This window comes from Cynocephalus volans, chromosome 9 (assembly GCF_027409185.1).
Source record: "Cynocephalus volans isolate mCynVol1 chromosome 9, mCynVol1.pri, whole genome shotgun sequence".
Lineage (NCBI taxonomy): Eukaryota > Metazoa > Chordata > Mammalia > Dermoptera > Cynocephalidae > Cynocephalus > Cynocephalus volans.
Window position 1 is genome coordinate 44,298,364 of NC_084468.1, and position 14,219 is coordinate 44,312,582.

General features: G+C 41.2%; 1 protein-coding gene across 1 annotated transcript in view; it reads right to left on the bottom strand.

Moving 5' to 3' along the window:
- USP46 (ubiquitin specific peptidase 46) overlaps nucleotides 1–14,219 on the bottom strand; it is a 59,645-nt gene that overhangs the window by 34,191 nt on the left and 11,235 nt on the right. The gene's annotated exons all lie outside the window — the stretch shown is intronic.

Below are 14,219 nucleotides of genomic sequence, written 5' to 3' on the forward strand. Positions count from 1 at the left end.
ATAGACAAGAAAGTAACATGATACTTAAGAGAGTCCACTATTGAGACAAGCATATCCCCTGGTCGACAAGGTGTTTGCTGATGTTCATGCTGAAAGAAAAGGTGTCAGAAGTAAACTAGTAGGTTATTTAATAATATCAGCCCTATTCCACTCTGCATCCGATTGATTCATACCCTCATACCTAGCTTCAATATCTTCTATTAGGAAGAGGTTTGAGATAGGCAAATGAGCAAATAATTGCTGACAACTTCTGAATAATGTTTTTAAAATCGTGATTTCAGACAGCTGCAGCAGCTTTGATAATATTTGATGGCGTATAGACTCCTATTACCACTTTCAAAGTCAATTTCTTCATTCTGGTAAAGATTTACTGTGCACTCACAAAGCCAGACGCTATTCTCTAGGCTGAGGCACCAACAAAAGAACAGTAAACAGAACATACACAGATGACTGTTCTCATGGAGTCCAAATTTCAGTAAATGAAGACAGCCTGGAACAAAAAGCAAGTATATTGGACAGTATATTAGAAGGGGATAGTGCAATGGAGAAAAATACAGGGAATGGAGATACAGGGAATAGAAATGGAGACAAGGAGCAGGGGTGGAGAGGCATGTAAGCGTAGGGAGTGGACAGCTGTACCTTTAAATCCACTGAGCAGGGAAGGCCTTACCAAGAAGGCAAATGTCCAGAGAATATTGTTGAGTAATAAAAAAAAACAACACAATTTAAAACCTAACAATTCCCAGATGCATCAAATTGGGAAGCCATGTGACATTTCCACACGATGATAATAACAGCTACTGGGCACTCTTACCAGGTGCCAGGGACTGTGCTACTTATTTTCACAACAATCCTATGAACTAAGTACTATTATTATCCCCATTTAAAAGACAGGGAACTTAAGACTGAGAAGGGTTCAAAAATCTGCCCAAGGTCTACAGTTAGTAATCAGTAGAGCTAGGATTTGAACCCAGGAGTCAGACTTGGGACTCTACGCTCTTAACCAAATGCTATCCATTTACTGAGCCCCACTAAGGATAAGTCACTGCCAATTAATTATTATTATTCCCAAGGCCTGGATGAGTCTGCGGGAATTAGGAAAAGTAACCAAAGTTCAGTCCAATAAGGTAAATAGATTGAGAAGTGGGCAGAATCAGGCTCCACTTCTACCACAGTTCTGTCATCATTCTATAACCTTCTCACATTCTCAGACTATCATACAAGATTCACAGCTCACAGAAAGTCAAAGATTTGAAAAGTAGGTATTTTACAAAGAAAAAGAGACTTATGTTTTACTAAAAAAAAAAAAATCTGCTACTACTACTTATTCTTGTCTCTCCTCTCAAAGGAATAAATAGTCAAAATGGTCACTTATCACCATGCAAACATTAAATGCAAAATAACCCAACTCTAAGCAAAACAGAACTACAGCAGAAATGTCAAACTGTATCCCCTTAACATAACTTCCTGTTTCCACTGGTCCTTTATACTGTTCCATCAATCTGAGACTTTGTTCAATGGTTATTTGTGTGTATCATGGTTTCAATATATTGAAATATATGTAGTGTGTGTAAGGGGGTGGTGGGAGGGGTGGTCACTGCATTCACAATAATGTGGCCCCACATACAAGATTAAATTTTTGAAATAACACATCAAATTATGTCAGGATTTTATGGTATAGACAAAGATCACTAAAAATTTTCAGTAAAGTTACATATCTCAATCATAAATCAATGTATGTAATGCATATTAAATACACCCATAGCCATTTTTCAAACAAAATTAGAAATATGGCTTAGAGCCCAGGAGGAATGTCAAGATGTAAAAGTATAACACATGAAGATAGATCTTATTAAATCTTTCTTTATAAGGTAGCAATATATTCAAGTTAATCCATGATTTTTGCTATTTGGAAATTATTAGCTGAGTCTGCTTTTTTTCTACCTCTCTTAACATTTTTCCTACTTGGGGTTGGGAGAGCAAGGGGATGATAACTCACACTAAAGGCAGTGACCCAGGGGACAGTGTTCAAGAGAAATCCCCAGGAGGCAGGGACCACTCAGGCAGTGTGTGGGAGTCCCACGCAGCACAGGGAAAGAAGAAAGTGAGTCGGGTCTTCAGTGAGACCCAGCTCTTCCCTGAGCCAGTGCTTCCTGGCCACCCTTCAGGTGGAGCTTTGCTCATTCTCTTGCACAACACACGAGGGTTTGGAAGGGTCAGGAGGAGAAGTGATCCTTGGCGCTGCTTCCAGACCATTACACCTTCTCCCTCTTTTCAAAACAGGCACCTTTCTGAAGCCCATGCCTCTTACCATGGTACAAACCCCTTCCTTTCTCCCCATCTTGGCTGACTCCCTCATCCATGGAAGACCTACCTATACAGCTCAACCATTCCCATCTCCCTAGGTGATTTCAACATCCCTGTGGGTGAGCCATCCCAACCCTGTTCTTTCAGCACCTCCACGTCCTATTTTCTGACTGACTTTTATTCTGCTCCACTTCAGCTACCCACTCCCAAATTCGTACCCTGGACCTGGTGCCACCCTGAAATCCTCAGCTCCAGCTACCCACAGCCCCCACAAGCTAAGCTCTGCCTGCTGGCCTCTGTCAGCATCCCCCCACAGCCACTCTTGACCCCATTAGAATGTTCACTCCTTTATTTCCTGAGAGCATGGATTGTGATTTCAATTGCTCTTCTAGATACTCTTTACCCTCTCCTTTGGCCATACCATCTGGCAAAAAAACCAACCCAGGATGAACCGAATTATACACCTTCTCTGAACATACACCCAGACAAATGTGCAATGCTACTGGGAAAAAAAGTCAAACAACCAAGCTGAGGAGATTTTCTAGAATTCACCAAATTCAAGTGGCCCTCAACACATCCCACATTCCAACATTCCTCTAGCAAATTCATTCTCCGCTCCACAATGACTATTTTCAACTTTCCCCAAGGTTCCCAAAACTTCAACATCCTCTTTATCCCTCCCACTGAATAGGAAAAAAAGAATTTAACCAGCAGACAGGAACTCCTTAACTTCCTACTCACAAGCCTAAGTACCCCTCTCTCGTTAACGATGGAGATGTCTCTCTTGTCCAAGGCCAATCCCTCCCCTTCTAACAGATCCTTGCCATCAGAATTTAAACATGCTTCATCATCTCCCATATCAAACACACACACACACACACACTCTCTCTCTCTCTCTTCCCCATACATCTCCCCCAGTTACCTCTTTCTCACTTCCCTTCAGAGCTAAACTTCTTTAAACACCATCTATTCTGAAACATGCACAGATGGACAGGATGATTTCTAAGATTTGTTTCAAATAATCCAGTGGGGGGTGGGCGGTGGGATGAAGTTGTGTAGTTGAAGCTGAGTGATGGGTGTGTGGGGAAACATGTACTATCCTGTTGATACTTTTACATATACCTGTGTAGGCAGAATAATGGTCCCCCAAAGATGTCCTTGTCCTGACCCCCAGAACTACTGAATACACTACCTTACACAGCAAAGGGTAATTTAGGTTGTAGATGGAATGAATTTGCTAATCAGCTGACCTTAAAATAGGGATATTGTCCTCGATTATCCAGGTGAATCCAAAGTAATCACAAGCATCCTTCAAAGTGGGAGAGAGAAGAAGAACAGATCAGAGTGATGCCATGTGTGAGGGACTTGACTTGCCATTGCTGGCTTTGAAGACAGAGGAAGGAGCCAGAGCCTAAGCGGGCAGCCTCCAGATACCGGAAACAGCAAGGAAATGGAGCCTCCATGAGAGCCTCAGGACGTGGCCCTGCACCACCTTGATTTCATCCCAGTGAGGCTCAGTTTAGACCTCCAGAACCGTGTGGTAATAAATAAGTATTGTTTAAGCCACCAAGGTAATGGTAATTGGTTACAGCAGCAATAGGGAATTAACACAGTATGTTTGAGGTTTTTCATAATAAAATCTTCTTTAAGACTTGTCTTTGGGGCTGGCCAGTTAGCTCAGGTGGTTAGAGCATGGTGCTGATAACACCAAGATCCAGGGTTCGATCCCTGTACCAGCCAGCCACAAAAAAAAAAAAAAAAGAAAAGAAAAGAAAAGAAAAAAGAAAAAAAAATGCTCAAAGACTGAAAGTTGCAGACCACTACAGAACCAGATATAAAAGTGTACTAGACAATGCTCAGCATTCCAAAAGACTTGTCTCTTCTTCCTCACCTCCAAACCTCTCCTCGAAAAAAAACCCTTCTGGACTCTCCCCACTTCATCCTTGATGAGCTCCAAACATGGCAAACTCCAGGGGGTGCTTTTAGATGGCTGGCTTTTTCCAGGGGCTGTCCAAGGCCCGCCTCCCCCTCCCCACACCTCCCTCTCCTGGGTCGGGGCAATCAGCAGCTATAAGGCAACCACTTCCAACTCTTTTATCGCATTCCAGAACCTCACTTGTGAGCTCCAGACTGCATGAACACTGGTATTCCACTTGCTTGGTATACAGGCCCTCAAAAGCAATCTCACCAAAACTAGAGTTTTCACTAGTGTGGTGTTTCCCTGACTGGTAAATGACAACGCCCTTCTCCTCCTGGCACATTCAAGAAACCTCGGGGTCCACGCCTGACATCCATCCTATCCACCTCTAACCCAACTATCAATACTGCGGCTAAAGTGCTCTTTTTAAATTCAAATCTGCTGTCTCCAACCTCATCTCTTGCCACTCATCCTCCTGTTCACTGTGCCTGTGCCAATGGCCCTTCTATTCCTCAGTCACCTCGAGCTCCTTCCCACCATCATGTGAACACTCTTCCCCTGCTCCTACACCTGCCTGTATCCTGTCGGCCTGCAAGCCTGGGTGACGGATCAGCTCCTTGAGGAATGCTTAACTCACCACCCCGAGATTAAGCCAGCCCCTGTGGCAGATGGAATAATGGCCCTCCCCAAAGATGCCCAGTCCCTAATCCCTGGAGCCAGTGATTATGTTACCTTACACGGCAACAGGGACTTTGTAGATACATTTAAATTAAAGATCTTGAGATGGGAGGATTATTTTGAATTTTCTGGATGGGCCCAGTATAATCACAAGTGTCCTTGTGAGAGGAGGCACAAGGTTTACAGTCATGAGATGTGATAGTGGAAGCAAAGGTTGCATAGAGGGATTGAAGATGGTATGTTGCTGGCCTTGAAGATGGAAGAAGGGGCTGTTGCCAAGAATGCAGGCAGCCTCCAGAAACTGGAAACGGTAGGAAACAGGTTCTCCCCGGAGTCTCCAGGAGAGGTGCAGACCTGCCCACTTTGATTTTATGATTTCTTACCTCCAGAACTATAAGATAATAAATTTGTATCTTTTTAAGCTACTAAATTTATGATAATTTTTTACATCACCAATAGGAAACTAATACATCCCCTCCCCAACCTCCACTTCCCACTCATAGCACCCTGTATGTAACCCTTATATATTCTAATTCTTACTTATGTAATTATTAACATCTGTCCTATCCCCTAAACTGTACCTCACGGGAGCAAAGACCATGTCTGACCTGCCCAGTACTGCATTCTCAGGGGACAGCACACAGTAGGCCCACAATACCTGCTGGATGGATGGATGCGTGGACAGATTTAGGGCTGTTTGAGTAGCTTCCATGAGCATGATCATTTGGACACAGGTATGTGTGCTCAACCTGCGTACTGTTCAGTGAGGCATAAGTGGTACCCTCTACCACTTCCCCATCATCCCTTCTCTTTTAGATACACACTCTAGGAATTGGTTTCCATGGATACAGAATGCCACTGATAATGACATATGGAAACAAACCCTTGCTTCAAATGCTAGCTTCCACTGGTAACACGAATCTTTGTGCATCTAACAGATTTGGGGGTTAAATATGTTAAATGTAAATGTCTACATGATAAAAGGGCATAGACATGATGGGGAATGTTTCACAAGTTGATGATGATGATGAATGCTTAAAGACTGATTAGGCAGTATCAACCAAAGTTTCAAATGACCAAATCCTCAAACCCTGCAATTCTACTTTAAGCAATTTATTCTACATACATACTCACGTAGATGGAAAAAAATAGAGAGACTGTAACAAAGACCCAAATAATATAAGTGTGGCTTAACCAAGTTGATAATGTATTTCTCTCCTCCCTATAATGTTCAAGAGGATGCTGTGCAAGCCTGATATGGCAGCTCTGCAGCACCCGGGACTCAGGCTTCTTTTATCTTGCTGCTCTGTCGTTCTCAAGAGTCAGCTTCTATCTTTGGAACCAAGATGGCTACTCCAACTTGTACCACCAAATAACCTCTGCCAGGGAAAGCAGCAAAGGAGGGGAGTGACTCCTCCTTCCCTTTCCAGGATGCTTCTGGAAGCTGCACTTGTTACTTTTGCTCACAATCCCGCTGGCCATAATCTAATCCAATCACATGGCCACACGTACCTGCAAGGGAGCTTGGCAAAGGTGGTCTTTACCTAACACCCACAACCAGTTAAAATTTCTGTTACACTAGAAATGAGAAATGGATGTAGAGGGGACAATCAGCAGGCAATGTCTCAGATGGTCCTTACAGCAAGATTTATAACAGAAAAAAATAGAAATAACTTGAACTGCTAATAATTACTGGAATCCATATGATGGAATACCATGTCTCGATATTATAAAGTAAAGTTGCTCTGCAGGTACTGCTATGAAAATTTGCCTAAGATACTAGAAATGTCATTCATTCAGTCGACAGACACTGAGCCCTGTCTTGTGCCCAGCACTATTCTACACTGAGGGACAGAAGGTGAACAAAGCAGATTAGGCCATTGGATTCAATACCTATGTTTTAATGGAAATTCCTGAAAGAATACTTGTGTTGGGGTGGGGATGGGGGCTGGGAGATGAAGAGGTCACAAAGGGGTTTTCTTTTTATCTTCTCAACTGTTTGAATTTTCACTATTAGCATATATTATTTTTGTATTAAAAACTTAATAAATTAAAAAAAAATTAGTAAACTAATGCCCTGCAAACCAGTTACCTAAGGACTTCAGCACATATCTTGGAGTTGTATTTGGCCATTTTTTTTCCCCTAATATAAATTTGCCTTTGATTTCAGACACTTAACCTCTCTTCAGCCTTAGTTTCCTGACTGGGAGGTCAGGTCGCTGATATCCAGCCTGCCCATCCCTCAGGGTGGCAGAAAGAATGAAGTAAAACCAAAAATTTTGTCAGCACTAAGCAAATTGTAAAGTTCATTGCAAATCCAGGAGGCGACACTTTCCTTGCTAGCACCCAGCACAGCGGCACAGAAGGCAAATGGGAGGCACTGAAAAATAATCGCTATATGACCAGATGCGGAACAAAGAACATTATTTATGGGGGTAAATCACAGGGTCTGGAAGCATAAGAAACATAGAGCTCTTATTTCCATCAGTAAAAAATGTGGTAACCTTTGAAAAACAATGCAGCCAACTTATTAAAAATAGCATCTGAGCTGGGACAAGTTCCAACAGAAGCCTATAATGTTAGCTCTTCCAAGCACCTCTGAAAGAAATTCTATGATTGCCAAGGGGTGCTGCCAAAACACAAAACAAACAACAACAATAACAAAAACCCAGGCAGGATGAGTCATATATACCTGAGATGGGTATAGAAAGGAATTTCTTTTTAAAGCAATTTTAAAAGCAATTTATAAAGAAAACAAGTTAGAATTTCTTCCTTGGGAGTCGGGGGTGGGAGGGGGTGGGTGGCAAAAGAGACACATCCTTGCCCAGGAAGTAATCAGAACAATGTCATTACAAGGTCTGTAAAAACCAATGAAAACATTGCCATAATACAGGGGTGCCTAAAACAAAAACACAGAGATCAGGAAGGGTCCCTGGAGATTAGCTAGACCATGTTGCAGATGAAAAAAATCAAGGGCCAGAGAAGTAAACTTACTGGCCCAAGATCTCCCCAAGGCAACTCATTTATCTGCATCTGAGGACACACAACCTCCCTTTCAAGTTTATAAACAGAGAATAAGTTATTAATTATAGACCATGACCTAAAATAGATGACAAAAGAAGTGAATGTTGCTGCTAAAACCACATTTTTAGGCCTATGTTCAAAAAGCTAGTTTACATATCATGTTTTCAAAGTATGTAAGCACATAAAGGACTAGTTTTCAAAAGCACTAGTATTCCCAGACTTTTGATGACAAATGCCATTCCCACAGCCTTGTGAAGAAAGTGGAAGCAAAAATGAAGGATACTGCCCGAGATCTCAGGATGAGTTGGGAGCCACGCACCAGAATTCAAGGATGGTTAAGAAGGAATTATGGCCTCTGGTACCTTCGATGTAATTAATAATAACAATAATAATAGATAACTCATCAATAGCATTTACTGTGTCCAGTCACTGTTCTAAGGACTTTATGTGTATGTTACTCATTCTAATCCTCACAAGGACCCTATGAGGTGGATGCCATTATTGTCTTCATTTTACTGAATGATTGACTGATTTTATTTTAACATTTACTTGTACATTTTTGTGGGGTACAGTGTGTTGTTTCAATACATGCATGGTTTCATACCTGTTTTAGAGATAAGGAAACTGAGACGCAGGTAGCATAAGTAACCTCATCCAAGTTCACAGAGCTAGTAAGTAGTGGTACTGGGTTTAAACTCACTGTGTGGCTCCAGAGTGTGTGCCCCCAACCACTACTCTCAAGAAGGCAGTCTCCTTACGACAACAAAACTGTAACAACTGAAGAAATGGTTGGCCTGTTAGCTTACTCGGTAGAGCATGGTGCTGATAACATCAAGGTCAAGGGTTTGGATCCCCAAACCAACCAAACCACCACCAACAAAAAAACAAAAGAACTAAAGAACTGAAAAAACTGAAGGGGTCACAAAGTTGTACAGAGGAACCACTACCTCTGAGACACCCCTCAAAATACATGTATTCTAGAATGAGAACATACAAATCCTTTTCTGTAAAATCTCTACAGAGTACTGCAACCTGTTTAAAGGAAACATGCAATTAAGGCTGGGAGACAGGGGAGATGAGATGTATGTAGACAAGAGGAAAACAGTTTTTTTTCTTCAAAATTATTTCAAAGGCTGTGAACCTTCACCTAGCCAAATAGGAAAAGAATGTCAAGTTTTAAAAGGCAAGAAGAGAACAGTGTCAAAAAGCAAAAATGAATTCTAAGAAGTAAATCATTTCACACCTAATAATGGAATAATGTACAATCTTACTTCCCTACTTCTAAATTCTTGGATAGATCCTGACAATAATTTAACAAAAACAATGCAACAGAGAGAGGGAGAAAGTACCAGAAGTATGCAGAACAAAATGTGTTAATATACTAATATAGCTCATCTCTTGATATGGGGATTATTGGGGGCAGGGGGTAGGAGAAAGTTGGCATGAATTATATTGAGAAAAAAAAATCATTATATTTTTTATCCAAAGAAAGCTGTGGAATATCTGCCATGCCTTTAAAAGACATAAATACAGATTGTGATCCTGAGACTTCTGGTGCAGAACTAGTGAGGCCAGTTCTCTGGCCCCTTAGAGCTGTCCCCTCTGCCTGTACCCCCTACCCCCAGCATCCATATCACTTCTTCAAAGCTACCTGCCCTGACACTTCACTCTCACAGAATCCTGTATGTTCCTTCATTAACACTAATTACAATTTGTAACAGCATAATTGTTTGTGATTATTTAACATCTGTCTTCCCACTAGACATTACAGCCCATGGACCCAATCTGACCTGCCAACTGTTTTTGTAAATAAAGCTTTATTGAAACCACTCATGACCATTCATTTACTTCCTGCAACTATTTTCACAATATGGTAGCAGAGCTACATAGTTGAGACAGAGACATTATGGCCCACAAAGTCTAAAATAATTACTGTCTAGCTCTTTAAAGAAAAGCTAATGCCTACACTAGACCATAAGCTCTTTAAGGGCAGCAACTGTGTCTAATTTATTTACCAGCACCTAGTAGAGTGTCTCGCTTATTGAAGGCGCTTGATAAATTTGCTGATTGAATAAACTTGGGAAACAAGGGAAGAGTAAGCACTATGTGCCACTCGTTGTTAAGAGAACTTCTCTTAATTTTGCCCACTAATCCAAGGCAGATTATTTGTAATATCCCCATTCTACACATGAAAAAATGGAGGGAACCTGCCCAAGTTCACTCAAGCCAGTAAAGGCAGAGCCAGGATTCAAACCAAGGTCATTCGGTTCCTGAGTCTAAGCCCTTGACTGCAGTCAGGGGAGAGGATCTTTTCATTCACATTTTTAGTTAACTCCTTAGCTGCAAATGTAGGAACTGGGCAGAGAAACAGGGCTGTATCTGAGCATGTTCATTTTGGCTACCAGCTATCACATTACCTAATCCCCAGGCACATACTCAGAGTGGCTACAAATGCAAATACTGCTTAGTCAGCAGACAGGTCACCACAGATCCCCTGTCCCACTGAACAACACTAAATGTAACTCTCCCTGCCAGATATGTCACTGATGGGAACCACTATACCTATCTTATAGGTGAGGGAAATGAGCTTAATGGAGGTTAAGTGACTTGCCAAGGTCAAGTGTTAGTATGAGGCAGTGAACCTATGACCTGAATACCATTACTCTACAACCCCAACTCCTGGTTCAACAACCTGCTCCACTCCAGGCTTTAACAGGGGGCCAACTATCCACAAGGCAGTCAAAGGGTATTTCCATTCTGCACTATGATAGCATATCATTTCAATGCCTTATGTGATACTGAACAGGGAAAAATAACTCTGAAAAAACCTCAACATGACTCCATCTAATAATCATACACAGTAGCCAAAACATCTGCCACTGAAGAAAGCTGTCCCTGGGATGCCTGACTACATAGTGATCCCAAGTTATTATATGAAGGAACATTAAAGAACAGCCAGAGGCTTTGGCTGGTAAAACAATTCTCCACGTAGTTAGAGATAACACATGGAAGTCCTCACATAAAGCTAAAATTTCAACTCAAAAGCAGAACAAGGACTACATACTGGGCCCATGTCTGGTTTCTAACTTAAAGTGGAAAAAGAGAAAATTGTCATTCACAGTCAGTATTCTACAAAGTCACCAAGATGCTTCCTCGATTATGACATCTCTTAAACTCCTCCTTTATTCGAAGGTTTGCTTCCCATCACTTTCCAGAAAGACATCGTGGGGGGCATGGGATACTGGGAAAGCCCCAGCTCTGCAAATTTTATTAATAGGGTGATTTCATCTGCTCCTCCTCTCATCTGCTCTTTAGGTCTTCCTTGGTAAAAACCACGATACCTGCATCCCCACCTCACAGTACAGGGAGAACTGAAGGAGTCAACATGCCTGAATTTGTTTGCATGGCATCCTTGCCTTTGGGAAGCAATTTCTTCTGGATTAGCATTTTACCATCAGAGATATTGTAATCTAATGTAATGAAACAAAATGTACTGATTGTGAAACATAAAATATAAAATTCTGCACTCTCTTCTCCCACCCACAAATAGGGTGGCAATGGGAGAAAAGAGAAAAGCAAGGAGTCCTTTACAGCAATGCTACTGCTATTGGTCAAATGTGTCTCCCAAAAGTTCATGTACTGGAAACTTGATCTCCACTGTAACAGTGTTGAGGATGGGAAATCCAGTTGCAGTATTTGAAAGTTGGGGCCTATAGGAGGTGATTACCTTGAGAGGACTACGCCCTAGTGAATGAATTGATCCTTTCATGGAGTAATGAGTGTGGTTCTGATGACTTTATAAGGAGAGCAAGTGAGGAGGCTAGCTCTCTTGCTCAGCCCATTCTTGCCATGTGACACCCTGCATTGCTATGGAGAGTTCTCACACAGAAGGCCCTCACCAGATGTGTTCCCTGGACTTCAGACTTCCCAGCCTCTGAAGCTATAAGAAATAAGTTTCATTCCCTTATAACTTACCCAGTTTCAGGTATTCTGTTTTAAGCAACAGAAATGGACTAATACAGTTACTCAAAGCATTAAAACTCTGCTGTGAGCTAAATTCAGAAACTGAGAATATATATACGTAATGAGTAGAGAGAGTAATTTTGTATTTGTCAAGTTTAGGAATAAAAAGATGAGATTTCTGTTTTATTTATCCTTGGGGTTTTTATTCCATTTTGCCAGTGATTCCTTTTTATTGTGTTTTACAAAAATATTGGTCTGAGACAGATTAAATATAACAATAAAAATGGTCCTTCCCTACAGACTTTGAAAATAATTGCCAACAGCAAAACATTTCAATGAAATTGAGTTTATTTCCTTAAGCATGTGAATAGCTGCTCGAGCTTACTTCTAATAACAGTAAAGAGAAATGCAAACTAAAAATATACCAAGACACCATTTTCCCCCTACTGGTAAAGATCAAAAGGGTTTTGGATAGCAAAGTGATTTGGCAAGGCTGCAGGCAGCAAGAGTTGCACATATTGCTGGTGGTGGGCAATTTGGTAAAATCCATTAAAGTTACAAATGCAAATCCATTTCTAGGAAGTCAGTCAGCAGATATATTCCCACACATGCAAAATGATGTATGGACAAAGTTGTTCCTTGTAGCCTGTTTACAAAAACCAAAGACTGGAAAACTACCTACATGCCCTGGTAGTCAGTGGGGGGCCTGGTTAAGTGAATTCAATATATTCAAGCAACTGCATACTCTGCAGCCATAAAAAAAGAATGAGGATGCTCTTTACAGAGACCCTCTTCCAAGATATAAAAAGCAAGGGGCAGATCAGGACAGATCAGTAACTACTCTCTGTACTATTTGTGTTTTTAAAAACTAAGGGGAAAATATAAACATATTTGCTTGTATATGCTTAAGAAACCTCTAAATGGAAGCATAAGAAACTATAAATATTGTTAGACGCCAGAGACTAGAATTGAATAGTGGGTCTATTTCCAACATATATCCTTGTGCACATTTTGAAATTTCTACCATATGAACTCAAATTACCTACAAAAACTTTAAATATTTTAAAAAGAAAGAAACTGAACATAGTGCTTCGTGTATTTCTGTTAGGACGCCTAACTGTGTATACCAACTAACACAAATCGGTTATAAACTCATTAGAAGACTAAATACCTTTTACTACATGATGTGCCCTCATTATCAGCAAGAGGAAAAACATTACATCTTGACTGATGACCACAAAAGCTTGGCCACACACCATCAGCACTGCGTCTTTCAACGATGTTTGCTCAGAAATCACAGCTTCTTCCTTTTGTCTTCCTGCCAACCCCTTCCCCGGTCCTCCTTGTTAGAAGCCATGGCTAGTTTACAAACATGCTCATCTTTTCATCACTGCTCCCCAGCAGGAGTGGTTCTTATTTGATAGACCCTGAGTGGCCTAAGTGACCTCCTCACCATCACTAAAGCCAGATAGTGACTGGAGCCCAGGACTTCGGATTCCTAGCTCAGGGCTCGTCCACTGTAGTGTTTGAGCTCTTTTGCTAATGGAAAAAAGAGGGGCACTAGAAGCAAGCAGTAATAAAACAGCTAGGCAGGCTCAGCACAGGACCTAAATAACTCCATATATGCCCCACAGCAGAGCAGGGAGATAAGTTCTCTCACCACACACGTGTCAAGCCTGAGAAGGGAGTCTTTGAGAGGGTGGATAACATCTAGCTCTCGAACCCAACCAACAGCGGTGTGGAAACTCCAGCTAGATCATATCTGCTTGCTAACCTGCTTCTCAAGAAAGCACACTGACCAGACCTATAATCTGCAAAGCAGTTTAACGAACAGAGCTCTTCCAATAGCCAGTTATTTAAACCACCATGAAGAACTTCTTATCGGGAATTGGCTGATTAGCTCAGTTGGTTAGAGTGAGAAGTTATAACACCAAGGTCAACGGTTTGGATCCGTGTATTGGCTAGTCACAAAAAAACCCCAAAAAACAAAAAACAAAAGCCCCAAAACTCTTATTGAAGCCAGTATCTCCCAAACTAAACTATAAACTATGGGCCATGAATCCTGGAGGGAGGGGACATCACCCTAGGTAGCACAAGTATGAACATTTTTAATTTTGGAAATTATGTTTTTGATATGTATTGTAAAAGCATAAAACTAGCTCATCAAACCCATTATTTTACAGATGTTTTAGCACAGAATGAGGTTAGATTAAAAGAAGGTGAACAGATTTAAGGAAAATACTAAGTAAATAAGTTCAGGTGGTACACAGATATATACCAGTGAAAACCGTGAAGGACAACAAATGGACATTTGAGAATTACTGATCTA